Below are 23741 nucleotides of genomic sequence, written 5' to 3'. Positions count from 1 at the left end.
AGGGAAAGCCATAAGTTGCTATTTTCTGCTGTCGGAAAATTAGTGCACATACAAATCCAAAAGGAGGTGTGGGGGCAAGCACAAAACGTTGTTTGCATGGTGCTTGGTTGGTGCTGGCTGCTGCTCCAAAGGGGACAAAACCTGGGCATTGACTTCCCATATACATCTTTAAAGGTTGACTGTAATTACTTTTTAAAAATACCATTATATCAAAATGGATAATATCCTGCCATGTCAGCTTTAAAATCTACTGAATGCAGGACCAGCCAAGATCTAGACCTCCTGTGAGTGATAGGGACCTCAGTAACAAGGAAATTAGCAGCTGGAGGATAAAGATGCCAAGGACAAATGAACCAAATAGACCTTTCAAAAGCACTTGAGAAAATATCATTGAGATTGCTCAATTAAATTTGGATATTGTTTAAAATGAATGGGCGGAGGCAGCAACAGGCAAGGAACAGCTGTGTCTGTTGAATCCCATCCCTTTGTTTGAGCAACAGCACAAATCCCCACACACATGGGATCTTTTTTATTATCTTTGCCACCACCCCACATAGACTTATCTTTATTTATAGGATCTCTAACAGCATCTCAGGTTGTAACCTTGATTTATAATACTGGAAATGCTGGCGCCCCATTCCATTTGCATGGAAGTGAGGTAGGTGGATTGCATAGCTGAACTGTAATGTTGCTGTGAAGAACAGCAGATGTTTAGCTGTTTTCATTTCCACTCCTCAGTGGACAATCAACAAGGTCTGATAACTTCTCTTGCTTGCTGTGGGGTGGCCCAGAAATCTAAGTGGGGGGTCTGGCCAGAGAGTAGCACACTCTACTGGATCAGCAGAATACCTCCATCAGCATTTACATAGGCAATGACAATAGATAACTCAGAACTGGGGCACTGTTTAAAGCTTTTCTTGTACTTCTGATTGCCGTCGGTCTATTGCCAAACTTTTTTTGGGTTGTTTTGCATATGTGATACTGTCCTCTTTTGAGACTTCCCACAGGAGGTCAGGCACCTTTCTTATCTCTTTTCAGGAACTGAAAGTACACAGTACAGACGGATGAGAAACATTTTCCCCCTAGTAAATATTTTCACTTAAACAGAAACACCTTTATATAACTGAATTTCCTGTAAACTCTTGATCAGAAACCTCCTGCTTTTCAGAGGAAAACAAACAGACAAGCAAAATCCTCAACCCCCCCTTGTGTTCAGCAAGTTCCTCCAGGTAGGAGTCTAGCCATATCTGCAAAAACTGTGTTGTGTAACACCAAGGAAATGCAAGAAACCAACAAGCACTCTCGTTCATCCGTCAGCCAAGCTTTCTTCCCACTCTTTTCCACTTGATTTAAACTAATACCTGTCTAGTGACTGCAGGGGAGCCTCTCTCTGGGGAAGTCATAGACTGCATGATGCAGGGCCTGTGTCGCCCAAGCAATGTCACTATTTGCACCTCTACAAATCAGCTTAGCTTCTCTCATTACTCTTGATTGATCACATGCATTGGAGCCTCACTGAATTGTAAACCAGTTGAGTCAAGCCAGTATCAAAGATGAATGAGCGTAGGTTGATCTAAAATTACCCAAGAAGTGTGGCTACTTGAAAGGGTGTTAACTTCACCAATGTCAAGGGAGTTACTCTTGTTTTATGCCACTATAAACAAGAGCAGAGCTAAGCCATGAGTCATCACTCAGTTCTCTTTGGCTGCTTCTATTTTCAGAGCAGATCTACTGGCTTTGCTGCTAGATGAGCTTGCAGAGATGCTTTTTGGAGCTTCTTGCTGGTTAAGCAGGGGTAGACCTTGTTCTCTGTGGGAGAGCAGAGAGAATCAGGATGTTATGACCTGGGAAAGGCTGAAACCCAAAGCCTCACATGGTATTTTTAGTAGTATTATAAAATACAGGTGCCCCAAAGCCTTGGTTTTATCTCAGCTGGTAACAAGCATTTGAGGGCAGTCATTCTGTGGCCATACTGTGTTCCCAAAAAAAAGTGCTTGTCTGAGCAATTAAAATAGAGGTACCAGGAAAAAGTGTTTATGATATTACTTGGACCTGGACAAAGATGCCTGAGGGGAATAGGTGCTTTGAACCCCTGAAATATCTTTGCATTGTCATATAATCAGAAGGTCTTTTTTGTAGGGAGAGCTATTTTTAAGCTTGTTCTTCTGACACAGGCATGCACAGGCAGGATGCATCCATTTTCTAAGGCAGGCAATGTAGCAATCTGTCAGCTGAGAAACATCTGAAAAAGAGTGGTTTTCCTCCAAAGGAAAATGGCTAAAGAAAGCATGTGGCTTTCAGAGGAGGAATACTTTATTATTATTATTAAAGAATCCAGTCTCCAAAACATTTTTGGTCTGACATTTAGCATTTGAACTGTACCATGTGGTCCAGCATTGTAGCTATTAAGATCACTTGTTTGCACCTACCAGCCAGCAAGTAATTCTGTGGCCAAGGTGCTGTGTTCTTATCTTCCTTTTCCACCCAAGCTGTCCTTAGCTGTCTGGTCTTGGCTTCCATGAACCACTCATTGCTTTCACCAGGCCTGAAAACAAGATGCGGTAGGAGCCATCACAAATTAACAGATCCTGTTTGCAGGGATGGATACCGTGACCACAGGAGCTAAAGAGAGTCATGTCTTCCATGCTCACATTGCTTTTGGGTACAGTTTGTCCTGAAGAATGCCATGCTGGCAAAGATCTGCAAACTAGAATGAAACTCTCCCCTGTGCGGGCAGCCAGAATGGGATACGTGCTTTACCACAGTCTCCTTTGAGCTTTATTTTGACAATACAGTAATGTACAGCCATTCTGTTGGTCCTCTGGAAATGAGTGAATTCCAGTCTCAGAACTTAACTGGTGTCATATTGTTATGAATCACCACTTAAATATTTTCAGTGCTCCTTGGAAGAAATAGAAAACTCAAGCAAAAGCAGAAGAGCTAAATAGGAATTTAGTCCTTACATCAAGAGCCATAAAATTACTCTAGTTAGAGCCCTGTAAGTCTTGATATAGAATATTCTGACTAGAGTTGCCTCTGTGTTTCTTTCAGGCTACATTTCCCTTCATTTCCAATCAGGCTGAGTTGGGCTGATTTGTGTTTCTGTGCTGTAGCCCAGCAATCAAACAAAATAACATACCATGCTAGCAAACATAAAGAGAGCTTGTGGACTGCAAGCTCCACTCTGGCATGTGTGCAGGCATCTGTAGATATGCCTGGGTCAGGAGAAATTGGAAGAGATCCTCCTACCACTAGGATGGGTTGTGCTGCTGTTGTGCCCAGGCATTTTTTGTGCAAACCTGTTGACCTTGGTGGAGTTACTCCATCCACATGGCAAGAATCCCTAAAACCAAATTTGGACTACGGGAACTCGGTGGGAACTACGCCACATCCATTGGCTTCAGGAGGAACAGGGATATTGTCAGCTTAAAATTACAGTCAGCTTTCAATTTTTATTTCTGGCTTAGGAGGGAAGGACTTAAAGAGGAAAATGGATAGAGAAAAACATTGATTAAAAGAGTTTGAGAGCTTTCTCAAAACAATAGGAACAGAACGCATCTCCAGAAGAATGTAGGCTGAAGTCAAATTGCAAGACTTGTATATTTTTCCTTAGGAAAAATGCTGTGGTGAAAAAAGTTAATGATTTTTAAATAATGCTCCATTTTGCAGAGAACAATTTTCCAAGCAATCTTTGCCTCCAAAGCAATTGCTGACCATTTAATGACATAGTAAGTATCAAATACTGGAAGAAAGTGCATGTGGTAAGGACCATATAATCACAAAGTAAATTCACCAGTATTTTTGCCTTAAAAACCAGCACACGTGTTAAATGATATTTTTGGATCTACCGTGTATAATTACCAAGCATTGTACACTTTGGGAATACATAATTATAGGTATACTCCTTGCACCAGGAGTATACAATTACTCCCTGAGTATCCCTTGGATGCTGTGACTGCCCTGCCTGAAGGACCAAGCATAAGCCCAAATATAGGACCCTTAGTGACTAGGATTTTTGGGACTGGCACATAAAGAGCCAAGTCAACATCTTACCCTGTTACGGTTTCCTTGAGAATACTTTGGGAGAGGCCAAGACCTGGAACAAATGTTGCAAAGGAACTACAGGTTGATTTAGTTGCTTAAGCTTTATTACAAAGATGCTTCATCTGCCTGTGTCTTCCTCTTGCTGTTGCATTACTGCACTGAACAATGCTGTGCCCACCATCAAAAGGAGCTAGAAAATTTAAAAATAGGTGCAGGAAGAAGAATGACACTGTGGCTGGAAAACATGCCTGATATGCAGACACTTCAGGCATCAACAGGAAGTTCAAAGGGGTGACTGAAGAAAACACTGAGTACAAAGTCAGCTAAAGGCACAACAAAATGGGTGCAGGCATATTGTATTGATGTATCTGCCTGAGGCTTAACTTCTCAGACCCTCCACCTGGGCAAATAAACCATTATGTGGAAGGAGAGTGGTAAAACCACCAGTCATGCAGCTGCTGGAGTCCTAGAGGGAAGAGACAGAGAGATGACTCCTGGGCTGAACAACTGAATGAATCCCTCAGGGATGCTGCTTGGTGCTGTGGATGTGATAGCCAGTGTCAGTATTTTACAAGAGAGAGAAAACCAGAACCATAGCCAGGCATGATATCACACGAGATTTCCAGAGAATGCACAGTATGATTAACTGGAATAAAATATTTTGCCAGAAAACTGCCAGTTCTATAAAGCTATTTTCTATTGACTGCAAATCTCTAAAGACCTGTTAAATCCCCTTGGTGAGGAAGAAGAATCCCTTTTATCTGTAAGAGAAATAACTAGATGATTTTCATCTGATATCTTTCAGTCCTGGGAATGTTCATTGTGGACTTTTTTCAGCCAAGTTCCCAAAGCACTGAGTGAAAATATTCTCTTTTTTTTTGGGGTTCCCACTTTGAGATGTTTTTTCCCATATGGTCAGTAGTTGACAAGAGGTCGCTTGTCATTTCTGAGGAAAGGAAGAACATCACTTGAGCAGGTGAATATAACCACAGGACTGTAAACCCAAGTCACTAACACTCTGCTATGCCTTCCTGTGACTTAGTGATCCTGGTATATCTGAGGCATGTCCTGGCGCCCTCTTTATCATTGTCTCACCAAGTACTCGATGCCCGAGTTTGAGAAACCTTTATTAGTCAGAGCTGTGCTGTATTGTTGGAGGTAGATAAGGGCTCCAGGTCACTGCAATTCACTGTGTGCCTGGCTTGCTTAATCTGAAGCCCATTATATGAGGGAACAATAATCTTGATTTTCTCTGTCTTCACATTTGTAAGTCTGCAGTCTAGGGATCTCAGAGCAAATGCTAATTAGTAAAGCTCTCAATTTAAATTTAAAATGTACTGTAAGATTTTGAGAGAAAGTAAAATTTTGCTTCCACAAGCACACTCCCACTAGTCCTAACCAAATCCTGTCTGTTCCTATTTTAAAAGTCTTCTGTATAAATATAACAAACACTAATTATTTTGCCATCAATTGCCAGTGGAAAGCAACTGAGTGCTGTTTCAGTGTGAAGCATTTTGCCATGCATCTAAGTAGGTGATATAGCAAACCTCAGGCTAATGTCAAAGGTCCAGATGGGTCAAACATTTCAAGGCTACTGCACTTTGCACTGACTGATGTCTGCGGTGGCTCAGCTGCAGAGATTTGTTCGGGATAATGCTTGTAAGTATTTCCTTTGATGTTAGATAGCATTAAGTGAGTAAATGAAAAGGAAAAAAAAAGAAGAAAAGCCAACCCTGAACCTAGAATCCAATCTTTTTGAAATATTCGAGATAACAGTCTGTTTTCACAGTCTGTCTACAAGAGACTGTTAATATCACATTAGTTCCTTATGCTGATTAGTACTCCAGCACCAACACACATTTTGTAATAATTTCAAAACTGTGCAGAAACTAGGGTACAGTTTTCAGCCTGTGCTGAGGAAAGTTTCCTTGTGTCATTCTCCTTGTCAGAGCCTTGAGTCAAGCCTGATGTGAGCAGGAGCAAACTGAAATCTACAGTCTTTATTTGTGAAGAAATAAAAATAGTGGCAACACAGGAAATATCTGGAGGCAGTGTGACTCAGGGGGTTAATAACAGTGACAAATGGTCCTTGTCAAATTACAGCTACTCACTTTTGGTCCTGTATCACAGCCACTGCATTTCCTTTGCCTAGATGTAAATGACCCAAGGAGAGGCCTGGCAGTGGCAAGTTAAGCCCTACATGAATATCTCAGATCTTGTGGGTAGTGACAGGCAGGCAGTGTTGCCTGAGGTATGTGGTGCAATACCCCTCGGTGCACCTGGACGCTGAGGCATTATGGAACAAATAGTGTGGGCAAAACTGGATTGGATCTGCCTGCAACTACACTGAGCAGGATCATCGCACGGGAGTGCCGGCAGCTGGATGGGAACTGTGGATCAGGAAGAACAGAGAGATAGAGTTAAGAAAGAACGTGGGTGTTCAGGAGTGCCTCCGAGACAGAGAAGTTGTTTTGGCAGAGAAAAGGCAGCAGGAGCCTGGACAGCACAGCCAGGTCTGCAAGGTCTGGGGAGCAGGAGGGAGCATCTGCATGAAGTGCAGCCTTTTGCAGCTCTTTTTGCCAACTTTTGTTGTTTTTTCTTCCTCTTCTCAAAATAGTTACTTGTTAGAACAAGCTTCTTGCCAGGATGTCGCAATTGAGATGTTTGCTCTTGATCCTGGCTGTGATTCCTGTAGCACAACTATGCTGGGTAAACCAACCCCCCTGCTACAAGTGGCAGAAAACACAATCCTGGCTGCACTGAAAATAACAAACTTTGACTCACTTCCTCTTCAGAAACTCTTCAGTATGCCCCATTATGCAGTTCTCCAGTCTCCTGGTACCAAGAGAGAGCTAATATCCATTTAATCCCTGAAGAGCAAGCTTCTAGGGGGCACTTTTTCCTGCACAGATCCTTCAGTTGTGGTCATGTTAAAGTGGTGAAGCCCTGTGCTATCCAAGGAATGCTCTGCTACTATCACCAAGTATTTTTTGTGTGTGCGTGTGATCCAGATCTCTCCTTGCTATTTATTTCACAGTAGATGTGAGGTGCTTGGCATTTTAGTTAGAACACCTCAAATCCATAGCTTAGACTCCAGTGGTTCAACCTTTCAGCTTTTCAGGGGTAGTGCAGTCTCTAGGAATTATCCCAACTCTCTGTCATCAAACCAGCACCTGACATTAAAAATAATGTAGGTTCTACCTCAGTGAATAACATGCATTCCTCGGGTGACTGCTGGGAGGTAAGCAGGGAAAAAGAGATGGAAAATTGCTTGTATATGAAATATGCATGAAGAATATTTTCATGAACCCAGACTGCAATCTTTCTGGGTTTCACATCTGTCATTAAGCCCCTCAGACTTCTGAGCTGCAGCAATAAATCCTTTTTAATTTTTTTTTTTGTTGTTAATGGCGTCAAGGCAGCATGGTAACTATTTAGGCAAAACTGTCCTGCACGCACACATACAGACACATGCCCTTTTGGTGACTGGTAGTTGGAATAAAAATATTCAGTAGATCAAGGGCAAATGTGCAAAAGTAAAAATACCTTCTTAGTCATTGATGTGAATGAAGCTTTACTAAATAAATGACACGGGTGAAAAGAATTTCCATTAATTCAGGTGCTGGCTCAGCAGCTCAGTCTGTAACAGGACTGCTCCTCTTCTGAAAACTCAGGCACATGCATATGACCAGTACTGTATCCAAGGAAAACCAGGCAAGTCACAGCATCCTTTTTAGCCAAATCACCCCCATGTTACCCGCAATTTCCCACTGAATACAGCAAAATGCAGTACCTACCCCAAGCATGAGGAAATGTAGCAACATCGATACATCGATAATGTACCATGAGGATCAACACTCAGTGCTCACCTCTGAATTCAGTGCATTGTATTGTGACATCTTCTGGTGTATCATTGTGGAGTTTTAGCAAAGCAGAAATACCTTTAATAGGGGCAGAGGACAGTCCTTTTGTAAAAAAACCCTATTTTCATTGCCACCCAGAAAGATGCCAGAAATCCTCCTGCTCACAGGAATCTACTCTTAACTCCTAGTAAAACACCTAACTGCTTTTGAAATCTGGACTTCTGTGTTTTATTAATGCCCCCACCACAAACAAAACCCTATTGCCCCAAGCTCTGTTCACATACACCTCTAATCCTCCAGAATTTATAATTTAAATAAACATATCAGAGATGTTAATCTAGATCATCTAAGAGTCTCTTTGGGGGTTTTATTTCAGATTCCAGTCAAAGAGATAAAGAGCTGGGATCTGGAGTCTTCTGTAGTCAGGTATTTCTTCTAAAACTGGGATAGGGTTAGGAAGAACGCCTCTGGCTGACTCTGGGCAACAATATCCCCTCTCAGATCATGTCAGCTCTGCTGCATGATGAGTTCTTATTAGGGGGTCCCACACAGTTGGGACTGATGAGGCAGCCGGCAGTGAGGTGGGCAGCCTCTCCCTTGTGACTCCTCCAAGGTGCTGGTGGTTTGGATGCAGCCAAGCGAGCTGAGTGCTCTTGTGGAGATGCACACAGAAAGTTAGCAAAGCACCTGCCTTGCTGAAGAGGCTGGGTTGCTGGAAGCACACGCTCAGTGGGCAGAAGCCTGCTCCTTCCAAATCTGGAGGCAGCTGTGGCCTGGCTGACCCTGTGACAGGCAGCCCACGTGCATATGTGCTGCAGGGAAGGACCAAAAAGGCAGTGGCCCACCTGCCTGGGCTTGCCTGGAATGACACACCCAACTCCTGCACAAAACCACTGCCTTCATTGTCTCAGAAAGGTAAAACTACCGCGGTTGATGGTTACCTTTGGAGAACTTGCTTACTGTGCCCATTCCCGTGGAGAAAACACCATTAACATTTATGGGGCTTCCCATAGATGGCCACGACACCAGGTATAGTGACCATCTGAGCTACCCATCCTTCTGCCCCACTCTTTCACAGACCCAGGTGACCCATGCAGGTTCCCACCGAGATGCTCTCCAAGGTTCAGTCAACACCCATACCTGGGACCCTCCTTCAGGGCTGCTGAGGATCTGCACCATTTCAGGCGCCATCTCACGTTAGCAAGGGAAATGCAGCTTTGAAGTGGCAGTTTGATGGCACAGTCACTGCCCAGCTGGAAGGATGCCCTGAAGGAGGGAGGCTGCTCTGGCTCCAGCATAGCTCAGTGTCTTCAGTAGTGATGCTGAAGGTTGGTAGTGATGGTGTTTGATTGATCTGAGGAAGACACAAATCTGGGAAATCTGTGGTGCATCAGGGTGAGGAATGGAATTTAAAATTATCTCATCACCATAGGAAAACCGACTGGAGAAAGTAGGATGAAATTCAGTAGAGACACTTGCAGGATGTTGTACTTATTGACCATACAATTCCTTAAATCTTTCACCTTGAAAGAGTAAAAAGGAGTCCTATTCTGCTAAGCCTTGGAAAAACTTCAGCTGGATTCTCATGCTCAGTTTCATGATCATCTGGAAGATCATATCTCTACAGAATTTCTTTATGACTCAGTGTAAAACAGAGACTTTGTAAACCAAAAGACAGTAGCTGTTTAAAGATCTGTCATCATCCCCCTCTGGCACAAATATTTCTGCTGGTTTGGTTGACAGCATAAGCTTCGGGGACTGCAGTCTGAGAGCAGCAGTATTAAACTTTGAATTTCTCCTGGAAGGTGGTGACTAGGAAGTGTGTTGGAGACACCCTTTGAGTGGGAGAAACCATGATGATGTGATTGTGCTGGGGAATATGTGGGGAATATGCCTTGCTTTCCTCTGGTGCTTCTCCAAGTCGGTAGTGTTATTACTCCAATAACATCAAGGGAGTTAGGCTTGTATGAAACTGGAAATAATGCAGTGCTTAATTAGATGATTTTGATAAGAAGTGTAGCTAGAAAAGATTAATTGCAGCTTCATTTTCCAGGGTAATTCCACATAGGATTGCCTCTGGTCACAACACAGTTTCACTGTAATGGTGCTGTGCATTGTTAAAAGTCAGCAGTCATTTATTTTGTGCTGAACAGACTACATTATGAAGGAGATAATCCAGTTTGCTGTCATTTTGGCAGCTTGCTAATGACACAGGGCAGTGTAATATTGCATGGGTCCGGAATTCAGCTGCTAAGCTTCAAGATTTATACTTAGCACATACTGTCATTCTTCAGAAATAGTTTTTGCTTTATTCCAAAACTCTGCTTTAAATTTATTGTCACTTTCCGGCTAGTGTCTAAAGGGCAACCAAATGACATTTTTCTTCATGCCTGGTAAATGATCTAGTATCGGGTGAGGGCAGGGGGAAAACTCCGGCAATTAACAAACCCAGAGCCTTTGCAAGAAGCAGACAGAATGGAAAAGAGAACAGATTTGAGCTGACTCATTCAGAAGAGGTTTTAACAAATCATTCATTGTTCTAAATCTATGTCTTTCGTCTAGAAGGAAAGAAAGTCCAGTGGTGTAGATATTAGCTTAGAACCTGTGTATGGCTAAGAACTGCCTGGGCCATCCCCTCCCTCCCATACTCCATCCCTATCTCCTGATTTCCATGTAATGAGAAGTCAGGCCTGTGGCCCAGCCAGGAGCCAGGCACACTCAGCTGGCCTCAGGTTTAAGGCCAGAGAGCAGGGGAAGGTGAAGCTTTACGAAGGTGAACTTCCATAGTATCCTATGGATATGCTGGCCCTCTGCTCTTTGGCACTTAGGGGGATTGCCCAGCTCTGCCCTCCAAACACAGCCTGGTGTCCTTCCTAGGGCATGGGAAAGCATAAGTTTGTGCTGGGGCATCTGCAGCTCTTGCTGGCACAGTGTCTGTGGGCACAGTAAAGCTTGTCTCCTAGTTCTGGTTTGCATGAGCTTATTATATCTTCTAAATTTTACTTCAATTTTCAGGAAGAAAAAAGGGAAAATCGCTGAAAATGGGTAGCTCATTGGCATTTGCGCCACACATCGTCAAGATTGCTCTGCGCTATACTGAGCTCTCCTTGGCCAATTTTGCCATAGGTTTGGTTTTTCAGTGTATTTCATGCTTAGAAATAGTTTCAGGTTCACAGACCATAACAAACTCTTACGGGAATCCTGCAGAGTTTGTTTGGTGACCTCTTGGGTTTGAGATTTGGTTTGGTTCGTTAGTTTGACTTGGTTCATTGTATATTTGGAGGTCCCCAAGGAGTAGAGGGCAATGGGATCTTCTGCTTGCTTCTATTCATAAAGGGTGGGAACTCAGGCACCCTCTGACAGTGCAGGCCTTATAAGGGCAGGTAGGCAGAAAGATCAGGCTGTGGAGAGCATTCAGAGTGGATACAAAAAGCCTGACCTTCGTGTCCTGAAGCCAAGGGAGTTTGAAGAGTGAATCAAAGAGGACAGGAGGAACTGACAGTGGGCGATTGATGGGCAAAGAATATGATCTCAGCAACTCCATTTTGAAGGGAGGCCTTCAGGAAAAAAAAAAAGAAGAAAGAAAATGAGATCAAGCATTAAAGTGTTATCAAAAAAGGTTGACCTTTACTGATGTTAACTGCTATGAATAATATCAGTTTGTACTAGCAGAGGAATTGGGCCTGAATTTATTTTTCTTATAGACTTCCCTACTAGATTAATTCATTGGTGATGAGATAAAAGTAGGAGGAAGCTGAATGCTGATATTGCTAACAGCAAAGTTCACCTCTCAGGCCAGACTTTCATACAAAATAGCTGTGATCTCATACTTTCGTGCCTTATGAAAAAGACTGAAATAAAGTCAAAACTGTGCTGTGCTGCACTGAATGGTATTTATAGCAGTGGGAGGCATACCAGGACCTTGATTCTGTCACCCTTCTCCCTGCTTCCCACCCAGTAAAACACAGCCAGTGAAAAAGGTGTAATATTGACTGAAATGAGATCTGGATTAGGTCCTCCTGGACATGAGTGGGTTTCCATGCTGAGTCCACTGGGGTTTGTGGCTGGTGTGAGGAGCAGAAGCTGAAGTGTTCAAGGCCAGGTTGGATGAGGCTCTGAGCAACCTGATCTGGTGTCCCTGCCCGTGGCAGAGGGTTGGAACTAGACGATCTTTAAGGTCCCTCGCAACCCAAACCATTCTATGATTCTGCAATGATTCTGTGATTACAAGGAAAATACTTGAGTGGCACCATATAATGGAGCTCGGCAAAGCCAGGCTCTCAGCTCAGAACAGGTGGTCAATAAGTTAAAACATGTCCTTTCAAATGTTGCAGTCAAAACGAAGAAAGACACCAACTGGTAGTCTTAGAATGAAGAGAGGAAAGAGAGGAAAAAGGAAGCGTATTTTAATGGTTGGAATGCTCTTAGATACAAAGAGTCACCCTGGATAAGACAATACAGAGTAGGCAGAAACAGCAGCATTTCTGAATGGCTCAGGAACAAGGAAGGAAGGAAAGCTAAGAGCTGAAGATGACTCATTCCAAGGACCTGAATGAGAAGGAGGATGGGGTATTCAGCAGTTTCCCACGAAGCACCTTTAAAAACAAACCCTACCTTTCAAAGAAAAAAATGTAGGAGAAAAAACCCCAGAAGCCTCTCATGAGATTTTGAATAATTTATAAATGTCTTTTGCATTTTTCTCATCCTTCGAAAATTCCTTAAGAAATCAGTGGATCATTATTGTAGGCGGGAGCTTTCATCACCATATTGAGTGAGCAACAATGTTCATGTCAATCTCGTGTCTTTGGATCACGTAAAGGACTGTGTGTGTCATCACAACGGCTGCGTTTGCACAATGCCTTAAGACACTGCTGCTGATGCTTGTGGAAAGTACAAAGCAGTCCCCGGAAGGCACTGTGCCCCATTGTCCCATACATCTTTTTTTCCACTCTTTATCAGCTGGTGATAGAGATAAATATTTGTTTTTCTCCTAACATTTTTGGTTCCAGATTTGTATAGGGTGTGAGTGAGAAGTATTTCCATCAACACTCTTAGATTTACAAGGTTTTGAATTAGTATGCTGAGAGAGTATAAGCATTCTGGACTCAATTTGTATAACCCCTATTTTACAGAACTGTTTTGGTTTTTTGGTTTGCTGTTATTGTTTTTGTTTGGGTTTTTTTAATCTTTCTCTCTCTGGAGAAAGTAAATTAACAGTATGACACCATGGTTTGAGATGCCCATATCTTTATATGCAGAATAAGGAAAGATCATCTTAATCCTTCACCCATTAAGACAAAAAGCCCCCCGTTGGTTCATGCAGTTTGGGATGTATGGGCATCTTTTCCTCTCTCTTGCTGGCTTCTTAGTCTCCTCTGCCATCTCCATCTGGAAAGACCTTAAAACTCTACATACTCTGTAGGAAATAAGACTCAAAGCATTTCCTATGCTTCTTCCCATTACGCTTTCTCCTGCCTCCATACACCAGTTCTCTACTGCTATACAGGAGAGAAATGAGTGCATTTCAGGTAGGTATCTGTGTGCAGGACAAGATTCCCCGCTTTATGTGGGAAAAACCCTGCAAGAGGGAATGCAGTGAGTCTCTGGGGTTTCCCATGCTGTGGAAACCTGGGTGGTCTTTCTGATGTGAGGTGATAGGTATAATGGGGAATTTTGAAGCCGCTACCATTGCTCCCTCTCCCAACTCCTCTTCCTCACTCGGGTGTGTTAAAATTTGTCCTAATCAAGCTGAGCACCATCCTCCAGGAGCAGCTCTTGTTTCTGGTGCCTGTTTTTGCTGAACAACAGAGCTGTACATACCACCTTGCAGCACTGCTCTGTATCACATTTACAGGGCTACTTTATCATGCTCATCCTGTTGTTCCTAGATAAGTAATTCCACTCTCCACTGAGTGCTAAGCCCTTGCAAATATTTATACACACCTCTCCTCCTACCATCACTCAGCCAGTGCCTTCAAACTTTCTTCTAAAGGCCTTCACATTTCTGGTAATTGCTGCTATTCTTTTCCTCCACTCAGTACTCTTCAGGCAGCAGCCTGACCACTATATACATTTCTCTTTAAACTTCTTATAGACCTACCCCATAGGCTGCCCCTTCTTCCATAGGCAAAAGCTGTTGTGACTGTGATGGTGACATCCCTGCTCTTCTGTGACCAGAACAGGTGCAGGTGTTCCCAAACTGCACATCTGGGTGTTTCGAGTCCCGTGGTGCTCAACTGCTATCTGTAAACCAACAATCTCTTGCAATGCTCCTGTGTGGGAAATTATTTCCTCCCTGTGTCTTCACCATGTGTTAAGTTGTAATGACAGAAAGTAAGTTGCTCACTGTTCTGGTTCATATAATTAAGTATTTGGAGCTTTAATTAGAACGCCACGAAAATCAAAGAAGGCAAATGAATCTTACTCTAAGACATTATTTAATCACCTAGATGTATTTTCAAATTAAGACAGAGCTCTTGATAGCAAAGCCACTTCAAGCAACCCTCATCAGTAATCTTATTTACTAAGGGATCATGCACACGCCACCACCTGCATCCATCAAAACTAAGGGTGCTCTAAATCATCCGGTGCCAAAATTAATGCAAACAGCCAGGAAAAAGATAAAGAACAAAGAAAATAACATGCCAGTCCTGGGGCTTTTCTCTCTAATCTTTGGAAGAGCCTTAGGGTAGACACGTCAATTATTTTCTTTGTTCCTCCTTCTGTACACTGTTTGCATTACAATTTGGCATAATTATTTAAGAAGCCCTGAGTTGTGTTGGATGTGGGTGGTGGATTCATGGCCTGGAGACTGTGGTGTTGTTGTTGTTGTATATTACTGCCTAACTCTCAGGAGGCTGAGCTTACTGTACTCCATCTGCAATTAATTTATCACTTTGCCTGTGTGTTTTTATATAGTGTAGATATTATGTATAATGCAGCTATTAAGCAATGCAATTCTATTTTCCCCTTATTGTTGTAGACAGCAAACATCTGCCTAGCCTTCTCCATTTTTGATCACCTAAAACATGATAGAGTGAGTTTTGCGCCATGTGGTTGAGTGAACAGTAATGTCAGTTTTCTTCTCATGGTAACTGTTCTCAAGCTGCAATGGCATAACTACAAACAGATAGCAAGACATTGCAGGTACACAGCAAGATCTGCAGTTTATAGGTTGACTTGGGTATTCAGGCAGTTCATCCTAGTTTTCCGCTGCTAAGGATTTGATTCCAAAAGCTGTAATCTGGAATCTGTGATATTTCTTCTTAATGAACATGATAGCAGAGACATTGAACACATTGAGTCAATAAAGTCGTGCTGGAATAACTAAAAGAAAGATATGCTCCATATTAACTGCAGGCTGTACCATTGGCACATCATCCAAGAAAGCTGAAATAGTTGCATTCTTCTAAGATTCAAGTATGCTTTGAGGTGAAAATACCATTTAGCAAGCACATATATCAACAATTTGATTTGTGGCCCTCTTCCTTAGTACTGCACACTCTAGGCCAAATTCAAGACCAATGTCTGCTCCCTGGCTTCAGTGGGCTTTCACCCAAGCTAATATTTGGTGTCTTCCGCTTAAACCAGAACCGAGCTCCTGCAGTGAAACACATGCCAAACATTAAGGGCAGTACTGGAATATATGTAGGTAGTGAAATTGCTACTGAGGAAACTTTATGCTCTAAGTGTAACTGGACACTAAACAGGAAGAGAAACTAATCATTGAAAGCATTGGTAATTCTCTCCTGAGCTGACAGGACAATCGATTTGGTAAACTGATCCTTTGGCAGCACAGCAAACAAGCCCCATCACTTTACAGAACAGATATTGACTGGATTTAGTCACACCTGTTAGGAAATGCTCTGAGCTGTACAGCAAATAGAGCAAATGGTAGTTTTTCAGTATTGTCTGGGTAATAAGGAAACTCTGGGAAAAGCAACTTGTCTGTCCTTCCTAAACTGTTGCACTGGTCTAGTTCACCATCATACTCTACTGAGTAGGTGCGTGGAGGAGAGCAGAGCTGATCCCTCTCCACTAAACTCCTCAAAACCACAAAACGTGGGGTACACAGAAGCTGGGCGTTAAACCAGCCACTCTCTTGGGGCCACCTTCTTCCTTGCAGATGCAGGGACCGATAATAACCTTGTCCTGGAGCAGGCTTTGTGGAACAAAGGATCACATCATGCCCAGCTGCAGGGAAACCTGCAGATGGTTTCTGCTACATTGGGGCAGGTAGGAAATGAGTAGACAGCAGATGCCTGGCAAGTTGTGTCATGGCGCTAAAGAAACATGGGAGAAAGTTCTGCTGCTTTAGTTTTATCTTCATCCTCCCTGCAAAGCAGATAGTTCTGGATCATACTTATTCCAGAAACTAGACAGAAGACCTACGGATAGAGAATCATGTCTTTTGTATGAGTTCTTCAATGTAGGAAAGAAAGAGGCCTCCAAGACATGATCTGTGAACATTTTCTGTGGTAGTACTATGGTAATAACATGGTTTTTAAATTCAGAGGTGTAGAGTCAAGCCCTCAATGATGCAATAAAAAAGTCATGTGGCAGCACAATGCTTCTCAAGAGTAATTGTTTGGCCATTACTGCTGTGTAAGCAGAGTATACAATTCAGACATTAATAAAATTGTACTAAAGTGTGAAAAGCAAATCCTCTTATTTACAAGTAACTAGATAAGCCCAACCCTCACTGAAAATTTCTGTGTAATTTAATCATTATGTCCATGGCTATAATTGAGAGGCACAAAAGGGTATCACAGAGGATCTATAGAGTTGTTACATGTCAGGGGTCTGATTTTCATTACGTTTGTAAGGTGTAGTTGTGTAAGTTTCTGCTTACATCCTAATTTATGAGGATGTGGGTCAAAGCCATTTTCTACAGCTCAGAGTAAAGCCAGGAGATACGTTCTTTACCTATTATGACGAATGTGACATCTGTAAAGAGTTAAATAAAGAGCATCTCTCCTCCACGGGTTTTTTTAGCACCCTTCTACTACTGTAATGTGAAATAAATTCCAAGTTAAAGAGTCATTATAACACTAAAACCAACAAAGCAAGGACAACCTCGCACGTGTGTCTGAAACCTAATGAGCTTCCAGAAGAGCTCTAATGTCTGAGCCAGAGTATGTGGAAGAAGTTGAAGAAAAATGGAAATTGTGTGCTTGATTCTGTACTCAATTATACTAGTTGGAAAGATGAAGGTTCAACAGTCTGATTCGATGATTAGAGAGTGATAGTGTGTTCTTTTAATTAAAAATGTTGCTGACCAGTTGATCAGCAAAGCTATGATACAACCCTAAAAACTCAGTAAGAAAGTAGATGCACTATGTAAGAAAGGTATTGCATCATAAGATTATGAAATCTGCTCACCCAGGTTCAGCTCCAGGTTCTGCCACTGGCCTCTCCTGTCATCTCAAATCAATCAAGAGGGTTCAAATAAGTGATCATTATTTTGCATCTTACTGTCAAAGCCCTAAGCCTGACTTTTTGCAAGTCCTTGAAACTCCAGATTAAGATGAATATATTTCAGCTGGGCAGAACATTTGAAAATCAGGACCAAAGTAGTTTGATTCTGAAAATTAGAAAGCACTTATTACTTACATATGCACATCACAGACCTAATTCAAGGCTGAACCAATGATATGCTTTAAATCTTGGGCTGGAAAATAATTCACACAATGAGTGGCAGGTTTATTCTTCTGCTGGTGCCCAGTCTTTTTTTCTCACACACAAAGAATTTTGGTTTAAAATGTGGTTTATTATCCATTTTGATGTTTTAAGGAGTGGTCCAAGCAATTATAGGATTATACCTACACATGATGTCCTAGGAACATTTTAAGAAATGCAATGAGATTTGAACAAGAACTTGGCCTTGATGCAAAACAAATAGCAGGATAAAACATCGCCTCAAAACTTGAGACGCTGGCTGTGACTTGTGTTAAGTAGGGTATTTACTGTCTTGTGACCCAGGTGAAATGTAATCACCTGGTGCATATGTCCTAAAAAGAAGTTTTGCAAAGGGTCAGCCTCTGGCATCAATTTACAGCTGATGCTTACCCAGTGCTCATGAAATATTAAAGAACACAACTTGCCTGGGCAGTTTGTTCACAGGATCCTCTGGATTTTGATATTTAGAAGCCTCGCTATGCCGAGATATTCATATTGATCAAGAGGAAAGGGGTATTCACAAAGTTAAACACTGGATCCAAGAGCGACCTTGTTATGCCCATTACACTGCATGGAGAAACATGAATCACCATGAATGAAGCCACTTGTCCCTGTGTTAGCACTGTTCACGTCCCAGAGACTCCTGTTTTGCTTACCCATGACTGCTCAGATGAGATCTGGGCGAGTTGGGTCACAGTCAGTGAGGATGTGATTGCTCTGCTCTTGAGCATCTCTCCCACTGCTGCAGCCACAGTTGTGTTTCCCTTTTGGATCATACTGTCCACCCTTGCTTATTCTGTATTTTTCTTTCTGACAAAATTTAACTGTCAAAAATATCTAGTCTGTAGATTATAACAGAAGTTTCTCTTGTATTGCAAATGAAGGTTTGTATCCATGTGTGCTGGTTTCAGCTGGAGTTGAGCCGATTTTCTTCACAGTGGCTGTTGTGGGGCTACATTTTTGAGCAAGTGGCTGTGTGGTGCCTGGTTGCTGACTGGAGTTAAACCACGACACCATGCAACTTCTCTTGGGTGACTGACTTCTTTTAAAGAGGCATTGCTTTGAAATTCTGTGCTGCCAAAAATGCTCAGCACTTTTGTCATCCATAGCAGCAATGATTCTAAACTCACAGCATGTGTAATAATATTTGAGAAATCTGACATCAAATTCGAAAGGATTTTTGCCTTTTTCTTACTTCTCCAAATTTTCCTCTGACATTTCCAGCTCTCTTCTCTTCCCTATTCCTCTGAGATTTTTCCTCAGGGAAAAATGTCACAGGGAAAAATTTCCTCAGGGAACTATGTCACGGTGATTTCATTAGCTATGATACTGTTAGCTCTGCTTGTGATCTGGATTTTCTCAGAAGTTTCTCATTTTAAAGCTTGTAAAATTTTTTCTTCTGGCTTACAACATCCACTATATGATATCACAGGAATAAAGCTTGTAATGGGAGACATGGGAAGGACAGACCTCTTCTGCCCTGTCTCCAGTACTTACTACATCAGAGTTGGACACAAGCTCAAATCTTTGCTGCAGTACAGCTCCCAGATGTCAGGACTCACATAGTCAATATGTGTCAATTTTTGAGAAAGGCTGTGAAAATTTGGTATTCCCAAACTGGGTAAAAATGCAGAGCCAGGTGAGGTTAATTTTTGAAAAGTCCTTAAAAGCAACCTTTATGTTTTTACGACTTTAATGTGGAAGCCCACAGAAAAAAGTTCAGTCCTGCAGAGGATCCTAAATCTTTTCATGCTGACAGTGACGAACATGTACAGATTATCCCTATCCCTAATGCTGAGTGATTTCACCAACCTAGTGGGAAATATCCTCCTCTTAATTACACAGGAACAAGTAGGGAATTGCTGTAGTGACGTGAATGGAGTTATTTTGGATAGACACCAATACAGGAGAGAACACAATCTGGCGCCTTGAATGCTGCCAACAAAAGCTCAGTTGTACTATCCCATGATTTGACTGTGGCAGGCAGTCTTACTGAAGTGATGTCTGACCTAGCTCCCACTGAAGTCAATGTGAGCCTTTGCACTGATTAAAATGCTTTTCAGGAGACCCTCTCGGCAGCCGGATCAGATTTCGGATCATGGGCTCCCTCACTAACTTTGATTGAAACTCACATCCTCGATGGCGCTGACCTAAATGTCATCTTATCTCAAGACTGGCCCAGCTTTGGCTGGGGTTGTCGGATCAGGCAACCTTCTGAAGGCTTCTCAGGTATGAAATACTCTCTGTGACTTGGTAGTGAATAGGGCTGTGGAAGACACAGCAGTGCTCTCGTCCGTCAGCCCAAGCTGCTCTTTCAGTGGAAGAAAGATTCCTGTACAAGCATCCTTGGGAATGCCAGGCATTATTTAACCATTGTATTAGCATACCTCTGCTTATTACCTTACAATGCTCTCATCGTGTTACAACATAGATGAGGACAAGTCCCAGACCCCAGAGATTTATCTTCTCTAAAGGAATGTTTCCAAGACTTTAGCCCAGTAAACACTGGAGTTTAGCTGGGATTTAGAAGGAATGTATTTTCCTATTTGGTTTGCAAGGTTTTTGTTTCCTCCCTCACTACAGATTTCCAGAATTTTGATTGATAGGGTTTCATTTAAATAATTCAAACTCCCAAGAAAAAAATCAAGCACATTTAATTTTTCATACAGAAAATATCTCAGATGACACAGTTTTGGACCTATGTGCCGGTGAGACCAGACTGCTAAAAAATAGTTTCTGCAGGATCCATCCAATCACTAAGGTTTGTGCCCAGCAAAGTTTGCTTTAAATATTCACTTTCAGGGCATCTGGCCTTTGCAGTTTGTTTCCTCTTCCATCCTAATGTGAGTTTTCGCACATTGAAAAAAGCTATTTTTTTTTCCTGTGGAACTTTGGACCAAGGATGGGGATATGGTAGAAAGATTAAGTAAGTGTGTGAAAAGGAGTACCTATTAAAAATCAGAAGGGAAACAAAAACAGAGTCTCTCTAGACCTGACCTTTCTGCCAGATTCCTCTGTACATCTTGGATTATGGAAAGACTGATGATCTGTCTGACTGACCACTGAAACATATTCTTCTTCATTACTGCTTTTGACCTGAAGAACATCTTCTGAATTGTTGACAATGTTCCCTCCACTAGGCAGATCACACACTCATAAAAGGCAGGCTCATCTCTACCCAATCCTTTTCCTTCCTCTCAGAATTCAATGTCACTGTCCTAATTTGGACAGGTTTTCTGTAAAACTGTGTTGCAGTTCGGAGAATGCAGTTCTTTGGTATCGAAGAGATCACATTGGGGTAATTAATCTTCTCCCTTTCCTCTTGAAACTCCAAGCCCACAAGTGGCACATTTATAAAGAAATAAATGGTCCAGACCACTCCAGATTACCTATAGAGTTGGCTAAATTAAAAAATAGAGGACTCATAGCTGTTGTTATTTAAGTGGAGTATGAAATATTCATAATTAATGGTGAACTAGTCCAAAACTTACCATAATTGCAACGTTCTGACTAAAGAAGACACGTGGCCAAAACCATGAACATTTTGGCAGCCAGCTTGGTACCATACTAAGACACTAAGACAAGCATATCGCATGCAGGTCCAATGAGATTTTGTATGATTATGCTTTTAAACTGGCAGGGTTCTACACCCTAGTTGTAGTCAGAAGATCCAGGGCCTGAGATTACTATAATTTCATAGAGTAAAATCTTGGGCAAAGTTTTATTTAATCTGATAGGGCCCACTACTGAAATCCTTACATGGTGAAATGACTCATTGACGTCACTGGAGTTTTGCCTGAATAAGAACTTCAGAATAAGGCCCAGAGGGATTATCTGTGCTCTTCTCTACTTACTCATTAGGTAAATCCCATGTAGACTCTCATGAATGTAAAATGGCCTAAATGGAAATATGGGTCTTATATAAAGTTAAAAAGGATTTACTGGATTTATTGCAGATACCTTAATTTAGGTTACCTTTTTTTTTCCCTCAGCAGAGGACTCTAAAAAGAGCAGGAACAAGAACACCTGTAATCCAGATGTTACAGAAAATCACTCAAGAACTGTGATTTTTCAACTTTTTTCTTGATGTGGAGAGCTCAAGACAACTTCCAAGGGAAGTGCAGATCTGCTAAGGTACAGTCAGTTGAAAGAGTTTTCTTCATTATTTTTCATGCACCTTTTGAAAGTTGCTTACCCACTGACCCTTGATTTAAAATCAGCTCTGTAAGAGGCTGACTTTTTCTAAAGAGGCAACAACTGCAGATACTTGGGTTGGATTCCATAGGCAAAGACACAAACATTTGAGGGGGGAGCATTTGGATCCAGTGCAGTCACCGGCCAACTCTGGGGCCTTGTGGGCAAAGTTCTTGCTCCATAATTGTCCAGTAGGAATTGTCCTGCTGGACAAGAATCAGGATCCAGCCCTGACACCTATCCTTCCTTCCCAGTTGATCTCAAACTGAAGAACATGGACAACAGAAGGAGAACACACTTCTGCGGAAGAGAATTCTCCTCCTTTCCCCCTCAGAACTACCGATAACCTTGCAATTTGCTAGCAGCTGGAGGAGAGTAAGATTTCTAATTTCCCAGGCATGATGTTTTTTTTCAGAGACAGTTTCCAGCCATCCTGAAGGAGGTGGTGAAAGTGTGAAGTCAAAAGGATACTTTATAGTCTGACCATGGCATGTGCCCACACTAGATTATATCAGGAGCGCTTGACTTCGTGAGGGACTCTGGCCCCACTGATCCTGGAAAATGGTGTTCTAGTTCCCTAGGTCAGGTTCCTAAAATTCTTGTGGGCTGGTAGATGTTTTAGTATTCATCCTGACAGGTGTCAACATCCTGACAGCTGTATGTCATTCTACCTTGACAAGGCTTTTCTTTGCCTTAAAACAAAAAAAGGAACAAACAAACAGCACCAAAAAGCTGTGAAGATACAAGAAGCACTCAATGGCAACTGTAGCAGCATTAAATTCGCTGCCTCTGTTTTCCAGTGCCACAGAACTTCCCATTCCACAGCAAGTCAATGCTGAGAGGCCACTCAATCCTCCCTGGTGCCTTCACAGCACAGGACACCCTCTAATCCTTCTGACAGGCTGTTTCTGCTGCATCCTTGGTGTGTGAAGGTGCTGAGCACCCTTCCCTGTTGATGGCATCAAGGGGATCATCTCAGTTACCCAGCTTGGAGATTGGACAGACAGAAGTAGAAGGGACACAGATAACGCTCAAACCTCTCCCTTCCAAAATTAACACGTTGATTAATTACACTGACATTCAACTAAGATGGGGATGTTAGACCCGGCCTATAAAGTACTAGACTTTTCTGGTGAATACTTTTTTGTATCTCTCATCTTGTTTGGGACAATTCCTTTCCTCAGCCTCTCAAACAAACCCATAAGTGGGAGACTAACCTGAAGTGTTATCCCACTCAATGGCAAAGTAGTTTTTCATATTCTTCCCTAGTACTAGGGCTCTGTTTTTGAAGGCAAAGAACTTAGCTAGCCTTGCTATGTCCCAGCAAGTACAGAAACTATGTTTGTTGTGTCATGAAAATAAACAACATGTTTTCAATGTTAAATAAACATTTATCCAAAGGTTCAATGTGACTGCTTAAAACTTAAGTAAATCAATCACTGTAGGTTAACCTTTGTTCAGTTTTCTTCTTTCTGAAAGCTCTGTAACTATCAGATCTCACAGTTACATGGTTTTTCAACATGCCACTGTCAGGAGAAATACTTAGTGGAGAAATCTGGCACAGGAAATGCTTTTCCACCCAATGCTCTGTGGAGCTCAATAAGTTTATGGGTTGCTGTGCTAGATCTTAAGGACATTAAAGATACAGTTTCAGCTACAATCCATCTGGAAATATACCATGAATGTGAACCTATTGAGAGTTTAGAAGAAGTTAATGTTCCCTAGCACATGCATATCAGCGCAGTTCAATTACACAGTTACAAGCATGCTTTCTGTCTAAACTGGCTCTGTGGAACAGATCCTAACATGTCATACCAAGGTGTTTGCAGTACAAAGGCTTATTGTGATGGAGTTCAGCTGAAGGAGATGAGAATATGAAGACACAAGAAAACATTTTCAAGGAATTGAGGCTGTGGCAAACAGTGGCTGCTCTCTGCTCTGACAGAGCAAATATTTTTTTAC

General features: G+C 42.1%; 1 long non-coding RNA gene across 1 annotated transcript; it reads left to right on the top strand.

The window, feature by feature from the left end:
* Window positions 1-19012: 19012 nt before the first annotated feature.
* Window positions 19013-23173, top strand: LOC116443055. The gene is made up of 3 exons (XR_004239742.1): window positions 19013-19814; window positions 21578-21719; window positions 22034-23173. It is a non-coding gene; the product is annotated as an uncharacterized LOC116443055 (long non-coding RNA).
* Window positions 23174-23741: the final 568 nt, after the last annotated feature.

The sequence above is a fragment of the Corvus moneduloides genome, chromosome 4 (assembly GCF_009650955.1).
Source record: "Corvus moneduloides isolate bCorMon1 chromosome 4, bCorMon1.pri, whole genome shotgun sequence".
In the NCBI taxonomy this organism is placed as follows: Eukaryota; Metazoa; Chordata; class Aves; order Passeriformes; family Corvidae; genus Corvus; species Corvus moneduloides.
The sequence above is the reverse complement of the archived record's forward strand: the minus strand, read 5'-3'. Positions and strand labels throughout refer to the sequence as shown.